Source organism: Protopterus annectens, chromosome 12.part0 (genome assembly GCF_019279795.1).
Source record: "Protopterus annectens isolate FY-2018-M chromosome 12.part0, PAN1.0, whole genome shotgun sequence".
Lineage (NCBI taxonomy): Eukaryota > Metazoa > Chordata > Ceratodontiformes > Protopteridae > Protopterus > Protopterus annectens.
The window spans coordinates 423,874,876-423,896,168 of record NC_056746.1 but is presented as its reverse complement, the minus strand read 5'-3'; the positions used below and the strand labels follow the sequence as shown (position 1 = coordinate 423,896,168).

Genomic DNA, 21,293 nt, shown 5'->3' with positions numbered 1-21,293 from the left:
CTTTGGAGCAATCATTTTTATTTTTTCCTGTCTGACTTTTAGTAAGACCTTGGAGAGCACAGGCAGAGGTGGAAAGGCATAGACTGATCGGTTTTTCCAGCTGAAGGATAGAACACCCACTTTTCCAAGCTTGTGATGAATTCTTGTGCAGAATTTGTCCAACTGATGGATCTTTTTGCCTCACCCCAAAACTATCTCTGGGCTCCCCCCATTTGCATGTCAACATGCTGAAGATTTGTGGATCCAGTTTCCATTCGTGTGGGTCCATAATATTTCTGCTTAGTTCATCTGTCAGAGTATTTTGCTTTCCTGGCAGGAATTGAGCTTGTAGATTTGGTAAGTCAATGCCATGTTCCACAAAGCCATGGAGAGTCTGCAAAGTGGGTAGGAATGGGTGCCCCCTGCTTGTTTATGTACCACATGACTGTAGTGTTGTCCGTCTTTATCAGTAATTGCCCTGGATGAAGGTAGTCCTTGAAGGCTGTCAGAGCATTCTGTACAGCTAGCATCTCTTTCTGGTTGATATACAGGTGCACTTGATTTGGGCTCCATTTGCCCTGAATGCATCTCCCTGCCAGATGCACCCCCCAGCATAATCTGATGAGTCTGTAGTCAGGGTTTGGGTGGCAAGGGGAGGAATGAATGACCGTCCCTTGTTTTGGTGACGGTCCTCTGACCACCATAGGAACTCTTGCTGCAGGCAAGGAATGATAGGAATCATGGTTTCCAGGCTGTGAATGTTGACTCCATAAGTTTTTAGGTACCACTGAAGTTTCCTCATATGCAGCCTCGCATATGGAATTAGAATGCAGGAAGCCATGAACCCCAAGGCCTGCAGAATTTGTCTTGCAGATAGCTGGGCTTTTGTGGCCACTTGAAGTCATCCATCAATTGAATTTGTTTTTCTGGTGTGAGGCAAGTAATCTGGGCAGTTGCATTCAAGCTTACACCCAAGAAAGTAATTATTTGAGAGGGTACCAGTTGTGATTTCTTTTCGTTTATGGTGTACCCTAGGCAAGATATAAGCCTTTTTACAAACGCCAGATGCTGTAGAAGTGTGCCCTTTTTTTCTGCCTGTATTAGGCAATCGTCCAGGTAAGGATAAATCTGAATGTTTGTCTGCAAATTGCAATTACTGGTGCCAGGCACTTTGTGAAGACCCTGGGCACAGTAGATAAGCCAAAGGGCAGTGCAGAGAACTAGTAATGCAAATAAGCCTGCTTTGAAGCGGAGGCATCTTCTGCAAGATTCTCTGATTGGGATATGCAGGTAAGCCTCTTAAGTCTAGAGTTACCAACCAGGCATCCTTGCCTAGCATAGGCAGTAACTGTTGCGGAATCAGCATCTTGACTTTTGGAATGTCCAAAAATGTATTTAGAATGGATAAGTCTAGAATTGGATGCCATGATTTGTCTTTTCTGGGTACCAGGAAAAGTCTTGGAATAAAAACTTGTCCCTTTTCCTTTTCTGGTACTGGTTGAATAGCCCCCATATTCATGAGGGACATAACATGTTTCTGGGCCTCTGCCCACTGATATGGAGGCAGATCTGGCCATCCGTTTGGGATTGGCAATGTGTGGAAATGAAATCTGTATCCCTGGTATACTATATTTAAAACCCACTTGTCCTGGGTAATTAGATGCCAATTGTGTGCATGAAGTGCCAGTTTTCCCCCCAAAGGGGCTGCCAAAGGATAAGTGCTTGGAGATGGCAGAGGAAAGTCATTGAGACTGTTTACCGTAGGAATGTGCCTTGTTACGTCCAGATTTGGAGGTGGAGGCACCCCATTGTTTTGTTCTGAAACTTCCTTGTGACAGAAACCTGGAGCCTTTGGCGTGTCTGGGTTTGACCTGAGTGGCTCTGGTGGGTACTGGAAAGGACCAATTCTTAGTAGGCCAGTGCCTACTGAACCTGGGTGGCTGCACTTGTAGGAAATCTTTTACAGTTTGCATAGATTTAGCTTTATCTTCCATCTTTTTCAAAACAACTTCTGCCTTATTACCAAATAAGCTGTCCTGTTGTAAAGCAGCATCTAACAATTTTGCTTTAACATGATCAGGCAGATTTTGCTCCTTGAGCCAAGCATGCCTTCTTATCACAGATCCAGTTACAGTGGCCCTGCAAGAGGCCTCCAAGGAATCAAAACCACATTGCAAAGTATGCTTTCCAACTTGTTCAACTGAATGCAATAAATCCTGTAACTATTTTCCACACAGTCAGAAATCAACACAATTTTCTGTTTAAGTAGGTCCATGACATGCTGCTGATATTTAAGCATATGAAATTGACAGCTTAAAACCCCGATTGCCAAGGTAGCAGACGTGTAAACCTTACCCCATCTATCCAGCGCCCTGGAGTCTCTATCAGAAGGGGTAGGATTTTTAGCAGTAGAGGCATTAACGCCCTTGGGACTCTGAGAAATGGTTTCAGGGTTAGCAGTAGGGTTTTTAAAAAGGAATCTGTGGAAGTCCGGAACCCTGTAATATCGGTCTGGCTTACTAGGAGCCGGAGGCAGGGAATCAGGAGCCATGCTTGATTCTGAGATAACAACAATGTCTAGAACAGGAGGTATAGCCAAAGGCCTATGTTGAGGAAGAAGGAAATCCCTAAGCCTTTTTAGATTCTGAAAAATCCTGACTCTCCCAGTGAAAATGTTCCCTTAAGGTATGCAAAGTTTCTCCAAAAGAAAAATCCTCAGGAGAGGGGATGGATTCTTCTGCGTCAAGAGTCCTCATAAGGTGGAATAGATAATTCCTAATCAGAAGAGGAATCAGAAGAAATAGAAACCAGATCTGATTCATAATCGGTGCCCTTGCCTAGGCCTCTTAGTAGGAGGGGGATGGGAACCCCTGATCAAGGTAATTAAATCCTCAGCCATTTTGATCATTTGTTTTTTTGGGGCCCAAGCGTTGATTTTTTTAGACATGGAAGTTGATTTTGGCCTAGGTTTTGAAGATGGCGTCTGTTTAATATAGGCCTGAAAATACCCTCAGAAGCCAGTGCCTGCTCAGCGGCTCCGGACCCATCTAAGGTAGACACATCTGCGCGTTCAATACTTTGTGTCACGCAGCATACCGGACTCCGAATGGGTCTCAGTAGAGGCCTGCGAATCAAAAGTAGCATGCATCAGGGGCTGCGAAAGTGCCACACTGAGTACCGGCGAACAGGCGACTGGCTTAGAAGCTTCGTTGTTGGTTTTGGACCTCTACGGTCTCTTTCTTTGCGTTTTTGTGTATTCCAGTAGTCCGATTTGCTAACAGATCACATTTCTGGATAGTTAAATCTTGAGCCAAAATATTTAGATGCAAAAATATACAGACGCTTAATAGTGCGTTGATTAAATTTAGCACAAAACCGACAGCAAGACACATTGTGGTCAGGGCCTAGGCAAGAAATACAGTACAAATGAAAATCCTTATGACGTATTTGCTTCCCACAAGTAATACAATTATTAACATTTACTGACATCGGTAAGGAGCAAGAAAAAAAGTTTCCCCAATGGGGTACTTGGCTTTAGGTTGAAGACTTTGGTTCTGAAACTCAGACGAAAATTTCAGGAGTTGGCCAACTGCTTCTGCTTCGGGCACTGCTCAGCAAGAAAGACTGATGAAAATGGCGTCTGCTGCATGTTTTATACCCCTGACGACCTGACGTCATGGAAGAAGGGACAGCAACTGACGCAGGACCCAAGACTTTGTTAATCAGGCCGACCGAGGGTAACCTGCCAGCAGATTACCCAAATGTAATGACTGCAACAGTGAAACACGAAGAACATCAGTGTTCACACAATGACTTATGGGCCTTGTGCTTGTGATTTTTACCTCAGTCACCAGCCAGTGAAGAGGGGTCCGATCAAGGATGTTTCTTATCCGAAGCAGGAGGGGGGGTGAGACCTCAGTCGCAGAAACGGCCTCCAAGAAAGGAAAAGCAAGCAGGCCCTTTAAAATAGGTTTGTTACGACGTTCATTCAGTGTCCGCTGACTAACTAGCACAAATATCACACTGGTTTCACCGACAAATGTGGAACCCCCAAACAGTGAACACATTCCTCATGGAGGTCACTATTCGGCAGTTAAGCACCACAAGAGCAGCAGTGTTTAAATCCCATAGTTCCCTTCTTTTCAGACATTCCCAACAGACTAACACAAGGGACAGAGAGAAGAGGAAATGGAGAGAAAAACAAATACAAAGAATGGCAACAAGATACCGTAAAGGTAGAGAGTTAGAGATACCAAGAAATTACAGACGATGGTGAGAGAAATACCTGTGGGTAGAGCAGTAGCAATATAGAACAACAAGAACAAGTTAAAGGAAGAAAAAAGCTTTTTGAAAATAATATTTATGAAAAGAGCACTTAGCTGGACAACTCTGTGTAATGCTGTTATATGGCTGCACGGCAAACCAGTTCTGAGGTAACTGAGCAGGGCATTGTGGGTAGCAGCTTAGCTTGAGAGTTTTTGGTGCACGCAAGCTTGGTATAAGGCCAACTCTGTTCCGAGGGGTCAGAACCGAACCCATCAGTGATGAATAGGAAGAAGACCAACAACTTCAGATCAGTCCCTTCCATGGGATGAAGGTGTCCACTCTCCAAGCTAGTAGGGAGAGATCCTTGGTACAAACCGTTTTCAATAGTCTGTTCTGGGGGAGACAAATCTATTTGTGGTGTGCCCCATTGGTGGACATATCGAGAATACTTCTCTGTGCAACATCCACTCGTGATGCACAGAGAAAGATTTGCTGATGGCATCTGCTTGATGGTTGTCCTGGGATGGGATATAGACTGCCTGTAGTGATATGCTGTTCCAAGAGGCTAATTCCCAAACTTGCATTGCTAGCCTGCAGAGTAGGTAAGATCTGGTTGCTGATGTACCACATAACGGTGTTTTCCATGAAGATTTGTAGGGTCCTGGTTGCAAGAGGGGCAGAAAGGCCTGCAGGGCTGGGGCTACAGCTGTTACTACTACTGCTGGGTCTGCCAAGGGGGCCTTCAGTAGAAATATTTGGTAGTCATGGACCTTGTAGAAGATGAGCAGGTGGTGGAGAGTCAGGATTTTTACAGACTGATGTAAATGCATCCAAGTATGCAGGAATCACTGGTGGGATGGCTGATGGGAGAGGATGATTCAACCTGCAGCAGCTCAAAATACCTTTTTTGACTTTGTCATCTGGGTAGTAGGCCATTTAAAATGCTCCTGCATAACTATATAAAGAGACAAGGCAAACAATTCACCAAAAAGGTGAAAAGCTTTCACGTTAATATTCTGACAGACCTTCTGTCTGACCAGAATGGCAGCAAATGAGATCCAACATGTTGGGGATGCCCTAGGAGGTTGTGTGTAAAAGGAGGAGCACAAGGCATAGATCAGAAATCTTGAATAATGTGGCAGAGTTGGATTCGAGGACCGGATGCTAGACCAAATGGTGACAAAGAATGGAAAGTACATCAGATCAGAGTTTTAAGGTTTCACGATCAAGACTGCCCCCGTCATGCCACAGTAAAAACGGTCACAAAATCACTCTCTCTAGACCTTTTTAGAGCAGTTGAGTGCAAAATACTGTTCTGCGAAGTACTTCTTGCTATATTTGGGTAAGAGAGGGACAAGGATTTAACCAGTTTTCTAATTTCAGAATGGTCCAATGCGGTCTTTCTGGAGGAGAGGCAAAGAGTGCACCTCTCAAGCCCAGCATCCAGCTACAATCTCTGGACATACTGGTGAAAACTATAAATGCTGGAATAGAACCTTCAATGAGTTTACCTTTAGTCCATAGCTACAGGGGCAAACAAGAAATTACTGAGACATACCTCCATGCATGAAGCAATCTATCCTGCAGAACATAAATAACTGCACAATGACAAACTGTCCAGCAAAACAATGTATGAAAAGTGCCACTCATCACTTCTGAACTTAATATTTTGCTGTCAAACTTGATTCTGCAGAAGAATACACATTAAAAAACACGAAAAAAGAGTTAGAATCCAGCAATTTGCCATCAAAACAATCCAAAGTATCATCTGTTACTAGTTTGCCAAAAAAACTGCCCAAATGCAGCCAAAGCACAATTTCCTACACAACTAAAAACAGAGCTAAGGGAGGTTACTAAACCCAAAAGACAAAGTCCCCTAACCCTGCATAATCTAAGGGAGAGATTGCAATGTTAGCCCCAAAGAGAAACTGCTCATTTTCATGAACATTGTGGATAAAACTTCAGTCCCTACCAAGGCAACATGATTGGTGCAGCATTTATACAACGGTCAGTTACTTTACACAGTCGCACAAACCCAAGAAGACACCCATAATTGTTGCCTGCCAACCAGATTGCATGAGAGCGCTACTGTTGCGTGGATTTCCCCAATAAAGACGCGTGGATTTCCCCAATAAAGACTTTGAATATATGTAGTCTATGCCTAACTACTTGTGCACTACTCTAATACCCACATGTGCTAGCTGCCCATCCGTGTGTGTTTCAGCAGCCTACCACAGACCACTTGCCAATCTTTCCCCTTCGGTATCTCTCAACCCCAGAATACCTTACTAGAGAGGGACTGCTTATCCCCACTTTACACTAGCTCTCTCTGCCACCATCAGCTAATCTTACCATCTATCTCCAGACTTTTCCCATTATATCATACGCTGGTAGAATTCTTTAAGTCCAATTCCCCATTCTACAGCTACTTCACACCCAACTCCCTCCTTGTGAAACTACCCGCATGTACAGCTACTAAAATAATTTCCTCTAAATTAAAGTACTACTTACCTACTTGCTTTGGTTAATCTCTGCAGTCACATACTTTTCCTGTTGTAGTCAGTTCTCCTGCTTTAGCCCACTCCATTTGCCCTATGGGCTCCCCTATCCTACCCCCAATTTCCAACCACACCACCTAAATTTATACTGCAATTAGTCACACCCCTCCTTCAACAGCCTATCACCATCCCTTAGGTATCACATCCACTCCCATTTCATACCACACCATCCTACTTACTGCCTTCACCACTCCTAATCCCAGACACATCAGGCAAGGCATACTACCACTACTAACTATCACTACTCTAGCTTACACTACATCCTTGCACACTAACATACCAATAAACACCACCTTCCACACAACACCTTGTTTGCTTCAGCATAGACTAGATCCAGGCCTGCTGAATCTAGCTTTGTATAACTTGAGCACTAATCCAGGCATTCTTTAAAGTATTCAATTGTATTTATTGCTGCTTGGTAGTAACTTGATTAAAGTGTAGCTATCATTCCAAGTCTTTTGGATTAAGCACTTGGACTTCAGACCAGTTGTTTTACATTAGGAAGGTTTGTGGCTTGCACTGTGGTGGCAGGACAGGTAGCTTACATCCTTCTAAGTTGGGAACTGCTGATTGAGGGATCAGCGTCTTATTCTAAAAGTGCATTAGTTCTGGTTTAAGTACTTGGGCTTCAGGCCAGTTATTTTACATTAAGAAGGTTCATGGTCTGCACTCTTGTGGGAGGAGAGGCTGGACTCTGCCCTTCTGAGCTGGGAATTTCTGGTTAAAGGCTTATAGTGCCTGCATATTTGAACTGTTTCCTACTGAAATTGGTACACCTTGTTTGCTGTAGCATAGACTAGATCCAGGCCTGCTGAATCTAGCTTTGTTTGTATGCTTGTTGTTTGTTTGCTTGTTATTTCCCTGAAACGCTAATTCCACATAAAACGCGGCTTTTCAGCACTTCTGTGGATCCCTAGTGATATCTGCATTGCTTACTGTACTTATTTCCTTGTTTCACTTGAAAGAAAGTTACTGTTTGTCCTTTTTGCATTTAAGTTACCTGTAACCCATTGCATTTAAGTTACCTGGCACTTGCTCACTAAAGCAATTATATAAGTCAGCACTAAAAAATTGAACGCCCTACACCCTCACAAACTCCCCTTGAGTACTTTGTTCCCCATTGGCCCTTATTTCAATTGTAAAGGAATTCCTAATACTATTCTAGCATGTCCAAAGGTCAGTTGTCAATCTCCTCTCCGGTCCAGCTGGTGAATCTGGGAATCTTGAGGCAATGTTACAACTGCCTCATGTACACAGACAACCCTCTCCTCCTCCCAACAAATTCCAACACATGAGACATGCAACCATATAGCCAAACTGGAGGCTAAGCTCTCTCAACTCAATACTGGCGGAACCAGTCAGGAAGAGAAGGAAACCACACTCACAATTCCAGTCTCACATAGACCTACCACGACAGTAAACCAAACACAAACACACAAAAACATACTCGGAGGCTCTAAATAAAAATCTGCCTAAGCAGCAGAGACCTCCAAAGCAGACACCAAAGCAACCGCTACCCCAAAACAAAACATGTGCAACACATAGCTCACAAAGCCAGTGTGCCGAACAGTCACAGCCCTTAAGGCTAAACAACACACCTGATACACTTGTAATAGGTGACGATAGTCAGGCACACGGACGTCCCGCTCACCAGGCTGAACAAGGAGAAGGTCATGGTGACCTGCCTGTCGGGCGCTAGGATCCGCCACATAACACAAGCACTCAGGTCACTCCAAGGGAAGTACAAATATGACTCCGTCATTGTCCATGCTGGTGTGAATGACCTGAGATGTACCTCCCTGGACTACATGGAGAGACAGAGGAGCTCTCTGAGCATGTAGCCCAGGCTGGTATGACACTGACCTTGAGTAGCATCTTACCCTCACCAAGAATGATGCCACAATACAAAGACAAGATGATCAATTTAAACAATTGGCTTAAGTATTGGTGTCATTCAAAGGGGATCCAATGCCTGTCAGCCTGGGATGACATGCTCGACAAGCCACGATGCTTTGCTAGGGACGGCTTGCACCTATCACCCCTGGGCTTTTGGATATTGGCAAAGGCTCTTGCTACCCCCATAGTGCCGTTTTTAGGCAAGGCTCAAAAGACAAACCCACCTCCATAGGTATCACAACGGATAAACTAAGTAGTGCTACTCAACGCCAGAAGTCTAAACCTCAAGATGCAGCACTCGAAACTCTCCTTAGCATGGAGAACATAGATATCTGTGCAGTAACAGAAACCTGGTTCAAGGCTCCAGAGAGCACCCCAGCACTACCAGGTTATACCTCATATCATGCTTTTCGGCCCCAAAACTTGGACTGAACCACAAAAGGAGGGGGAACATCTATATTAGTCAAAGATACCCACACCTCCAGGTTGGTGGCACAGCACGAAGCATCAGAGACTATCCATGTGCAACTAACAGTGGGTAAAACTGCCTTCCAGTTTATATCCTGCTACAGACCACCCTCCCAAACCCAGGAACCCCACTCGGCCTTCCTGAGAACACTGGAAAATATGAAGGTCTCTCCAAACACCATTATATTGGGCGACTTCAACTACCCAAACAGACTGGGAGCATTACTCTAGCTCAAACACCCTAGCCCAAAGGTTCCTAGAATTTATAAACTCAAATGCTATGGAACAACTTGTTACCACTCCCACAAGAGGGGAAAACATACTGGACCTGATCATCACCAACATGGGGACTCCATGCTCCAGACCAGAAGTGTATCCCTCACTGGTAAGATCATACCATAAACTAATCTCACTGGATATTCACATCCCGACCCCACCCCCTGCCCAGAAAACCACAGTGAAAAACTTCTCTAAAGCAAATTTCACACTCCTCAAAACAGAGGTGGAATCCTTCAAAGCTCCCGGGCCTGTGGAAAATACGGCCCAGACCGCAGAATCCTTTATAAATGCATTCTATGAACACCTTCAGGAATGCATGGATCATGCAATCCCAAATAAAACCCAAGACCCAATCCTCCAAAGGCAAACGTCCCGTCTAGTGGACCCCAGCCATAAACAAACTATACAATAGAAGGAGGAAGCTACTACATGATAGAGCAAAATCCCAAAAAGGGAAGGCATCTCTGATCAGTATTAGCAAAAAACTACAGGCACTCAAAATAGTCTAAGGCCAGCTTCGAGAGAAAAATTGCACAGGACACTAAGGATAATCACAAGGCTTTCTTTAGTTATGTTAGGAACCTGGGTGGGAATTCCCAGATATACTCAGAATTAGTCCAAAATGACAAAAAATACACCGAACCCACAGACATTGCCAACATCCTAGCTGACAGGTTCAGCGCAAACTTCTCCCCCCCTCCCCACCAAAAGGGCAAATATCTATCCCAGCAGAGTGCTGCCCCCCTGACATCTCAGATGCTCAGGTAAGAGCCGCCCTCTCCAAAGCAAAACACACAGCATCAATGGGACCAGACACTGTCCCGGGCTGCGTCCTACATGAACTCCAAGAAGAGCTAAACCCAAACATAAAACTACTGTTCAATCTCAGCCTTACTACAGGTTATGTACCCTAAGAGTGGCATACAGCAACAGTGGTCCCTCTCCACAAAGGTGGTGCCTCAACGGATCCTGGAAACTATCGCCCCATAAGCCTGACTAGCTTGGTCTGCAAAGCTATGAAAAGGATCATGGACCTCATAAATAAAGATATTGGGGACCTACAGACACTGGATCCTACCCAGTTCGGCTTTAAGGGCAGATCCTGCCTCTTAAACCTGGTCGATTTCTTTGAAACAGTCACCAAGGGCCATTGACGAGGGGAAGGTGGGTCCACACAGCCTACCTGGACCTTGCAAAAACCTTCGATACAATACCCCAGTCGGGCATTACAGATAAGCTCACCAGCTTAAATATAAACCCCTATGTCACTACATGGGTTGCAAAGTGGCTCAAGGACAGAACCCACATGGTTAGAATTGCTGGAGCCATGTCAGACTCCAAACCAGTTAAAAGTGGCGTCCCACAAGGTTCAGTCCTGGGACCTCTCTTGTTCGGTATATATTTCTCGGAGGTACAGGCCAACACGGAAGGACTGTGGCTGACCAAGTTCGCAGATGACTGCAAACTAGGCGCCATAATCAACTCTCCAGCCAACACAAGCATCCTCCAAAAGGGCCTCATAGAAAACACAACTGGTGCCAGAGCCATGGCCTTAAGCTAAATGCCAAAAAGTGTACAGTCACCCCCTTTGGCAAAAACAAAGTGCCCACAAATTGCCGCATAGGTGGTAATCCATTAAGTACGCAAGTAGTAATTAGGGACCTGGGGACCCAAGTTGATAGCAATCTCTCATTTGACAACCACGTGGCCAAAGTGGTTAGAAAAACATTTTATATAGCCCACCTAATCATGAAGGGATTCACATCTAGATCAGGGGAGGTCATCGTGCCTCTTTACTCATCCCTCATCAGGCCCATAATGGAGTACAATGCCCCTTTTGGGATGTACCTTACCAGACACCTGCAGCAACTGGAAAGACCCCAAAAGTACCTCACCAAGAGGATCAAAGGGCTCAAACAGATGCCATATGCTGCCCGGTTAAAGAAACTCCAGCTCTACTTAGTGGCATACTGCCTGCTCAGAAGCGATCTGTGAATGACGTATAAAGCCATGTCCAACCCGAACTTAATGGACATGCTGCATCTCAGAAAATCCAAATCCTATCTAGCTATGCGCTCGAGAGACTTGGACCTCAGCACTGAAATAAATAGGACATGCTGGAGGGACAGATTCATAACCCAGAGGCTCCCTTCACTCGAATAAAATCCCGGTCCAGGTTAGGCAGAGTCCCTCATTGACTCTTCAAGAGGAATCTTGATGAGTGGATGGGGGATCGTAGGTTTACCCCAGGTATCACTTCTGTGTCACTGTTAGACAGAGGCATAGTATACTAACCTCGAAAAAGGGCATAGCAAAATTAATTTAAAATGGGTGGCGAAAGCCAAACACACTCTGACTAGGCTTATAAATGCCCTAGGGCAGATAGCCTAGTATGAACCTATGAACATACAAATATTTTAATTTGCTCTACACTTTTTAATACTAACTCAGTATGCTACATACACAAAACACATACCTCATCACCACTCAATAGACAAGCAGAACCCAAAGTACATACACACCTAGCTCACGCCATCAAACTCAAACTACTCCTCAAAAAATGGTTACTAATCTCAGGCGACATACACCCCAACCCAGGTCCACACAACAGATATCAGACCTACTTATAATTAACTTAAACTCTAGAAGTATATCCAATAAGCTACACGACTTAAACGCACTCATAGCCCACTACTCCCCAGATATACTATCACTGAAACCTGGCTTAAACCCACCACCCAAAACAAAGAAAATCTCCCTCTAGGTTATAACATTCTAAGGAAAGACAGACACCAAAAACAGGCAGAGTAGCAATTTTATAACACATTTAATCTTCAGCCTTTGAAAACCCTCCTTCCCAAATTCCAAAAAAGTGAAACATTAGGCTCTTATTCCCCTAAAAAACAAAAAGAATCCCTATCCTATGCAGTTATATTCCTCCAGGAAATAACTCACCTATGCAGGAAATGTTACAATAGGCTACAAACAACCTGCAACAAGAAACCATCCTACTAGGAGACCTAAACCTAGACTGGCTAACCTGCAACTCCAACAATCCCTCACATCACATCAACTTATTTGGATTCTCTCAATCCAAAAACCCACCCGAGTTGACAAATCCAAAAAAACACTCCATTCTTGACTGGACATTAATCTCCCCATAGAAAATGACCATGTGGGCTGCCTATGACCATGTGGGCTGCCTACCTGATGCACTGAGTGACAACTGCCCCACATTCCTCCTGCATAGACAGATAAACATATCCAAACCTATACTGTATAAGGAAACTAGAGATGAGCACAAGGTAGATCCACATGTTAACACCATGCTACAACAAAGTAACTGGCACCCACTACAAAACTCTAGCATTAGACCAGGCAGTTGAATATTTCAATACCTTTATGAATGCTCTAAATATACCAACTCCCATCAGGCAACGAAGAACTAAAGTTAACTATGCCCCTTGGTTAGATAAAACAAAAAAAGCCTTACTAAAAGCCAGAGACAATGCCTGGAAGAGCTGGAAAAACAGCCAAGATAAACAAATATAATCAACAACTTTGTAACCAACAAAAATGGATAAACAAAACTACTTCCTAAAAATCCAAAACAAACATTCCAAGAACCCCCAAAAGTTCTGGCAGGCTATCAATTCCCTTCTAAAACCCGGCAAAACTACCACCCCAGCTACCAACACCAATACTGATAATGACAGCATAGCTTCTCAATTCAACCATCACTTCACAGAATCTATTCTCATTATCTACCCAGTTATCAAACAGTAGCTCTACATTCACCCCAACTATAAATCACAATAGTATACCCCCTTCATACTTTAACCTGTGCCAACCTCCACAGTTAAACTACTCAAAAAGTACAGTTGTGTGCACTTACCATAAATGTAGATGTTAGAGTGTATTCACTGTTGCAGTCATTACATTTGGGTAATCTGCTGGCAGGTTGCCCTCAGTCGGCCTAAATGTCAAAGTCTTGGGTCCTGCGTCGGTTGCTGTCTTTTCTTCCATGACGTCAGGTCGTCAGGGATATAAAACATATGTATATATATGTATGTATATATTTATGTATATGTATATATATATATATATATATATATATATATGTATGTATGTATATATATATATATATATATATATATATATATATATATATATATATATATATATATATATATATATATATATATATATATGTGTGCACACATCTCTCGCCCTCCCTCTATTATATATATATATATATATATATATATATATATATATATATATATATATATATATATATATATATATTATATATGTATACATGCATCAATATAAACTTTACCTTCCTTGACAAGCAAATACACCACATAGGTTGTAGACGATAGAGAAGGAAAGAAACTCCAGAATGCCAGGGGGGATGGTGGGAGGGTAACCTGGACTGCAACAGTGAATACACTAACATCTACATTTATGGTAAGTGTACACAAAACTGTACTATGCTCGTGTTTCACTGTTGGTCATTACATTTGGGTAGAATCCCAAAGCTATGGTTGGGAGTCTGGCGCTAAACAGCATTAGGTCTGGCTATAAGGCCCTGCAGTAGCAAAGCCTGCCCTGGACTTAGAGTTGAGAGGCAAATGATAATGCTTTGTAAAGGTGTGAACAGAACTCCAAGCAGCAGCCTCTAGAATGTCTTTGGTTGGTACTCCTCTGAGAAAGGCTGCTGAAGTAGCTGCAGCTCTGGTGGAATGAGACCTAATGCCCTTGGGCACAGGTTTACCATGGTGTAAGTAGCAGAAATGGATGCAGTGGCTTATCCACTTTGACATGGTTTGCTTTGAAATAGCCTTGCCTTCTGATCTTGCAGAATATGACACTAGTAATTGCTCAGTTTTTCTTAGAGCTTTAGTCCTGCTCAAGTAGAATCTTAACTGTTTGTGTACATCCAAGGAATGCAGAATTCTCTCCCCCTTGTTCTGCGGATTTGGATAAAAAGTTGGCAGATGAATTGTTTGGTCAAGAACCACACTGGAAGCCACCTTAGGCATAAAAGTAGGATATGTTCTCAGAGACACCCTGTCTGAGTAAAATATGATAAAAAGGCTCTACAGCCATGAGGGCCTGTAGCTCTGAAACTCTTCTTGCTGAAGTAATTGCTAGTAACAGAGCTGTTTTCCATGATAAGAGCTTTATATCAGCAGTAGCAGCTGGTTCAAATGGAGGTAGGGTGAGCATTTTCAACACAATTGAGGTCCCATGCAGGTAATGGTGATCTAGGCGGCCTTCAATTTTTGGCTCCTCGAAGATACTGCTTTAGTAAAAGGATGAGAAAAGATTGGTGGCTCTGTATTTTAATGAGCAGATATGGCAGAGGCATGGATTTTGATTGATGAGAAAGATAGGCCTTTGTGAAGCATCTCAGTTAAGTATTGTAATATCTGAGGAATATTTGGGTTCAGCTGTATCAGTTCCTTGTGCTCGATTCCAAGCACAGAATCGCTTCCATTTGTCAGCATAAGATTTTCTAGTACTAGGCCTTCTGGCTTCCAAAATGACATCCAACACAACTTTACAGAGAGGTGCTGTTTGTATAACTACATGATCAGCCATGCTGTCAGGTTCAGTGTCTGTAGTTGATTGTGCAGGATCTGATTATCTTGCTGGGACAGTAGTTGAGGTCTTTGAGTTAAGGTCCAAGCTGGGTATTGAGACAAGTTCCTTACGATTGGGTAACAGTACTGGCGGGCCCAGTCCAGGGCAATTAGTATCATCTCTGGTTTCTCTTGTCTGACTTAAGAGGACCTTGCGGAGGAGGAGCAGAGGAGGAAAGGCGTAAACTGATAGGGTTTTTCCAACTGAAGGATAGGGCGTCCACTTTCCATGCTTGTCTGTGATAAGTCCTTGTGCAGAATCTTTTCAATTGATAATTTTGAGGAGAGGCAAATAGATCTATGTCTGGGCTCCCCCATTTTTCTGTTATAACTCTGAAGACTTGTGGGGTTAGTTTCCACTCGTGAGGATCCATAAGGTTTCTGCTTAACTGCCAGTGTATTTTGTTTTCCTGGCAGGAATTGACCTTGAAGATGTATTTGGTAGGTCAAAGCTGTGTTCCACAGTGCCATGGCTAATCTGCAAAGGGGGTATGAATGTGTGCCCCCTTGCTTGTTTATATACCACATGACTGTGGTGTCCTCCTTTATCATTAGTTGTCCTGAATGAAGTAAGTCCTTGAAGGCTGCTAGGGCATTTTGAACAGCTAGCATCTCTTTCTGGTTGATATGCAGATGCATTTGTTTTGGGGTCCATATGCCCTGAATGCATCTTCAGGTCATGTGGGCCCCCCCAAGCATTATCCAAAGAGTCCGTTGTTAAGGTTTGGCTGGCAGGGGGGAGAGTGAATGGCCGTCCCATGTTTTGGTCACATGCCTTTGCCCACCATAGAAACTCCTGTTTTAGGCAGGGTATGAGAGGAATCATTGCTCCAGACTGAGAATGTTGACTCCATAAACATTTCGGGTATCACTGAAGTTCCCTCATATGCAGTCTTGCATATGGAATCAGTAGGATGCAGGGTGCCATGAAGCCCAGATCCTGCAGAATTTGTCTTGCAGATATAACTGGGTCTTTGTTGCCATCAGTTTGAAGTACTCAGTTGTCTTTGCTTGTCTGGCGTGAGGTAAGCCATCTGGGCAGTTGTATTCAAGCTTGCACCCAGGAATGTTATCTTTTGAGAGGGTACCAGTTGTGACTTCTTTTCGTTTGTGTACCCTAGGCATGTTAGAAGCCTTTTCACAAAAGCCAGGTGTCGGAGAAGAATGTCCTTGTTCTCTGCTTGAATGAGACAGTTGTCTAAGTAAGGATATATCTGCATACTTCTTTGTCTGCAAAATGCAATTATGGGTGCCAGGCACTTTGTAAAGACCCTGGGTGCAGTAGATAAGCCAAAGTGCAGTGCAGAGAATTGGTAATGCATTAAGCCAGCCTTGAATCTGAGGTATCTTCTGCACGACTGTTATTGGGACACGCAAGTATGCCTCTTTTAGGTCTAATGTCACCAGCCAAGCATTCTTGCCCCAGCATGGGCAGAAGCTGCTGCAAAGTCAGCTTTTTGAATTTTGGAATGTCCATGTATGTGTTCAAAATCGATAAATCCAGTACTGGCCGCCAGGCCTTGTCCTTTCTGGGTACTAAGAACAGTCTTGAGTAAAAACCTTGTCCTTTTTCCTGTTCTGGTACTGGCTGAATGACCCCATATCCATGAGGGACATAACCTGTTTCTGGAGCCTCTGCCCATTGATTTTTTTGGCAGATCTGGCCAACCATTTGTCATTGGCAGAGTGTGGAAATGTAATCTGTATCCGTGTGATACTATGTTTAGTACCCACTTGTCCTGGGTTATTAACTACCAATTTTGAGCAAAAAGTGCTAACTTTCCCCCAATGGGTGTTGCCAAAAGATAAGTGCTTGGAGTAGGCAGAGGGAAGTCATTGGGATGGTTTTCTGTAGGTTTGCGCTTTATCTCCTCCAGATTTGGAGGTAGAAGCGCCCCATTGCTTTGACCTGTATGAATCCTGCGCCTGGTATTTGGAACCCTAATGGCATTTGGATTTGCCCCTTTGAGCTCAGACACTGGAAAGGACCAATTTTTTGTAGCCCAGTGTCTACTGAATCTAGGTGGCTGCACTTGTAAGAAGTCTAACAGTTTGCATAGACTTAGCTTTGTCTTCCATTTTCTTTAAAACCTCTTCTGCCTTAATACCAGAGAATCATGCTGCAAAGGTGCATCTAGCAATTTAGCTTTAACATGATCAGGCAAATTCTGTTCCTTTAACCAGGCATGCCTCCTAATCACAGATCCAGTAACTGCGGCCCTGCAGGAGGCGTCTAAGGAGTCAAAACCACAGTGCAAAGTATGCTTTCCAACCTGTTCAGCTGCATGCAATAATTCCTGCAATTCTTTATTTTTTGCACATTCTGAAAAAAAAGTTTGTTTCAGCAATCTCATAACATGTTGTTGGTACTTAACCATATGAAATTGACAGTTTAAGGACCTAATTGCCAAGGTTGCAGATGTATAAACCTCCCACCCCTCCACCCCACCATCTGTCCAGTGCCCTTGAATCTGTCAGAGGGGGTAGGATTTTTTGCTGTTGAGGCCTTAACTCCCTTTGGACCCTGTGAAAAAGCTTCAGGATCAGCAGCAGGGTTTCTAAATAAAAATTTATGTGAGGCAGGGACCCTGTAATATCTGTCAGGCTTACTGGGAGCCGGAGGTAAGGAGTCAGGTGTTAAGCTCGACTCCGAAAACACATTATCCACAATGTCTAGGGGGAATGGCCAAAGGCTTGTGCTGAGGGAGAAGGAAATCCCTGAGCCTCTTTTTTGATTCTGGGAAGTCTTTACTCTCCCAGTGAAAATGCTCCCTCAAAGTATGCAAGGTTTCACCAAATGAATAATCCTCAGGAGGAGATGCAGATTGTATAGACTCCTCTGCATCAGAATCCTCATAGGGAGAAAGATAAATTCCTGATCAGAATAGAAACCTGATCTGAAGATTCATAAGCAGCGTCTTGCCTAGGCCTCTTATCTGGAAGGGGATGGGTACCCCTGATCAAGGTAATGAGGTCTTCAGCCATTTTGATAATGTTTTTTTAGGCATAGAGGCCTGTGCACGTGGCTCATGCGTCAGTTTTTTTAGTTTTAGAAGATGCTTTTGTCTTTGGTTTTGCAGCTGTCTTCGGTTTAATATACAAATGTTGAGGTCTGAATACATCCTGTGAAGCCGGTGCCTGCTCAGCGGCTCCGGACCCATGCATCCGTTGGTCCAGTACCTTCAATATCTTGCGGCATGCCGGACTCCATGTGGATGTCGGTAGAGGCCTGCGACTTGAAGGTACCGGGTATCAGGGGCTGCGAAAGCGCCCGAGTACTGGCGACCGGCTTATGAGAAGCTTAGTCGGTTTTAGATCTCTACTGCCTTTCTCTGTCCTTTTCTTTGCGTTTATGTACTCCGGTACTCTGATTGCTATCAGACGACATTTCTGGGTAGTTAAATCTGTTTCCAAAATACTTTGATGCAAAAGTATACAGATGCTTAATAGTGCGTTGGTTAAATCTAGCACAAAACCGACAGCCAGGCACACTGATCAGGGCCTAGGCAAGGAATGCAGTATAAATGGAAATCCTTATGAGGTATTTGCTTCCCACAAGTAATACAATTACTTTTTCTGACATCAGTAAAGAGCAAGAAAAAAGTTTCTCCAATGGGGTACTTGGCTTTAGTGAAGACTTCAGTTCTGAAACTCAAACTCGAATATTTCAGCAGTCGGCCAATGCTTCTGCTTCGGGCACCGCGCGGCAAGAAAGACTAAAGAAAATGGCGTCGGCTGCATGTTTTATACCCTTGACGACCTGATGTCATGGAAGAGAAGACAGCAACCGACGCAAGACACAAGATTTTGGAATTCAGGCCGACAGAGCAACCTGCCAGCAAATTACCCAAATGTAATGACTGCAACAGTGAAACACTAAGAACATCTGAAACCCATCATTCTCGCAGCAGATGGTCTACCCACTACTATCCTAAATTAGTTGCAGTCTCTCTAGCCTACCCAGTCTCTATTCTGATAAACCGCTCCATAAAAGAAGCTTACAACCCCCAACTATGGAAAGTGTCATACATCATTCCCCCGCACAAAGGCGGCAACTCCTATGAACCATCAAACTACCGCCCCATTGCTATCTTATCCCCCTTTCCAAAATCTTACAGAAATGCATTCACACACAGGTAATGCACTTCTTTAACCTTACATAATCTCCTCTCCCTCACACAGCATGGCTTTCGCCCAAACCATAGCACAACTACAGCTCTTCTCTCCTTTACCAACCAGGTTAAGCAACTTGGAAACAACAACTTCGTATCAGCTATATTCTTAAATCAAAGGCATTTGACATGGTCTCGCATAACCTACTTCTAGACACTGACAACCATGTCCTTTGCCCCCTCTGCTACTTCCTGGTTCAGAAACTCTCTCTCCGATAAAAAACAGTCAAATGGCAAGGTGTACTATCACCTCTATTACCAACTACCATTCGCGTTCCACAAGGATCAATACTGGGTCCTTTACTATTTACCATTTTTACAAAAACTACTTGCCTCCACCCTGCATGCATCACTTATACAATACGCAGATTACTCAACCCTAATATGCTCAGCCCCCATCCATAACCACTCTTCAAAAGCTTACCCAAGAATCCTTCTACTCTGGAAAAATGGATTACTGATATCCAACTTATTCTAAACTCCAACAAGACCAAATTACTTTTCTCCAACAAATCCAAAACCACACCTCCTTCCTTCATCTCCTCCAAAAATGGCACCACAATCTCTCCATCCCCCCATACTAAGCTCCTCGGTGTTGAAATAGATAAGGAGCTTCACTATGATGTCCATATCTACCAAACCATTAAAAAAAATACACAACAAATTAGGAACCCTATACAAACACAAGCAATTCCTATCTGACCAAGCACGTATCACCCTAGCCCAAACTCTCTTCTTGTCTACCCTACTATATGCATCCCCAATCCTAAACAGACTTGGGCAAACTCGAATCATGTTACAATAATGTTGCAAAATTTGCAAATCACTCCACCACTGTTTTAACTCCACCACTATCTTGCCTTAAAGGAGCTAAAATGGTTAGAACTACCTCATCTAATTGGGTACCAACTAGCACTCACCTTCAACATACTAAATCCCCACAAAACTCCAGCCCTAACCAAACTACTAAACCAATACTCAGCAAACTGTCCTCTATGCTCAACCAACAAGACCCTGCTCTGTATATCAAAAGCCAATAACACTGCAGGGAAAGCTCTTCTCTCATACCATCGCTAAGGAATGGAATAACCTCCCCCAAAACATCTAATCATAAGCAACTATCTCACTGTTCAAAAGTGAACTCAAGCCACACCTCTTGCAGTCCTGGCTCTGTCCTTTTATTACATAAATGCTTTCCTGGTCTCCCCACTCTCTCACTAACCTATTCACTTTCACTGCTTACTATGTCTAACATGCAGCACTCAAACTCCCACACAGGGCCTACTACTTGCTACCATTATATCTTGCGAGATGTGTGACTGCATCAGCCAATATGTTTACCAATTACTAACAACCAGGGCCCAATATTGGGTAAAGTCAGCCTGCATGGAACAAAGTATTGTATGAAATATCTCTTGATTTTATATACCATAGTATAACATTGTTTGATGTTGAGCTTTTCTCCCCAGGCCTCCGCTGTAAATGCACCCAATTCCAGTCGGACTTTCCTGGTAAACAAATTTAAAATAAATAATAGTCAAGTGCTGTCTGCAAAGAGTGAAGCAGCAAAAAGTGCAGACAGCTTTACACTATGATCTGCCCTGCTCAGTACATGCAGCAGACCTTACACAAGGAAGTTCTTTCCTTATCCATGTTATGTTATAAGTGGGTGGTGCAGCAGTTAGTGTGATCACTTAAGAGATTCTCTGAGTTTGATTCTCGGCTGGGGCGCCTTCTGTGCAGTCTAATGTCCTCCCTACATTCGTATGGGTTTCCTCCAAGTGCTCCATATTCCTCCCACATTTCAAAGACATGCATCTGGAGGACTTCTCCCCAGACCTCCACTGAAAATGGGCACCGTCCCTTTCAGACTCTACCAGTAAACAACTTAAATAAGAATGGACAACTGTTACCCAGAAATACTACAGTTAAACTGAAGTATTTAGCATGTTAAGTGGTAAGTTTTTGTACATAATGCATTTCAGTTATCTAGAACAAAATTATTCATAAACCACACATGAACA

At 43.5% G+C, this 21,293-nt stretch overlaps 1 protein-coding gene across 2 annotated transcripts in view; it reads right to left on the bottom strand.

The window, feature by feature from the left end:
* UBE2I (ubiquitin conjugating enzyme E2 I) overlaps positions 1-21,293 on the bottom strand; it is a 1,019,527-nt gene that overhangs the window by 717,433 nt on the left and 280,801 nt on the right. The window lies entirely within an intron of this gene.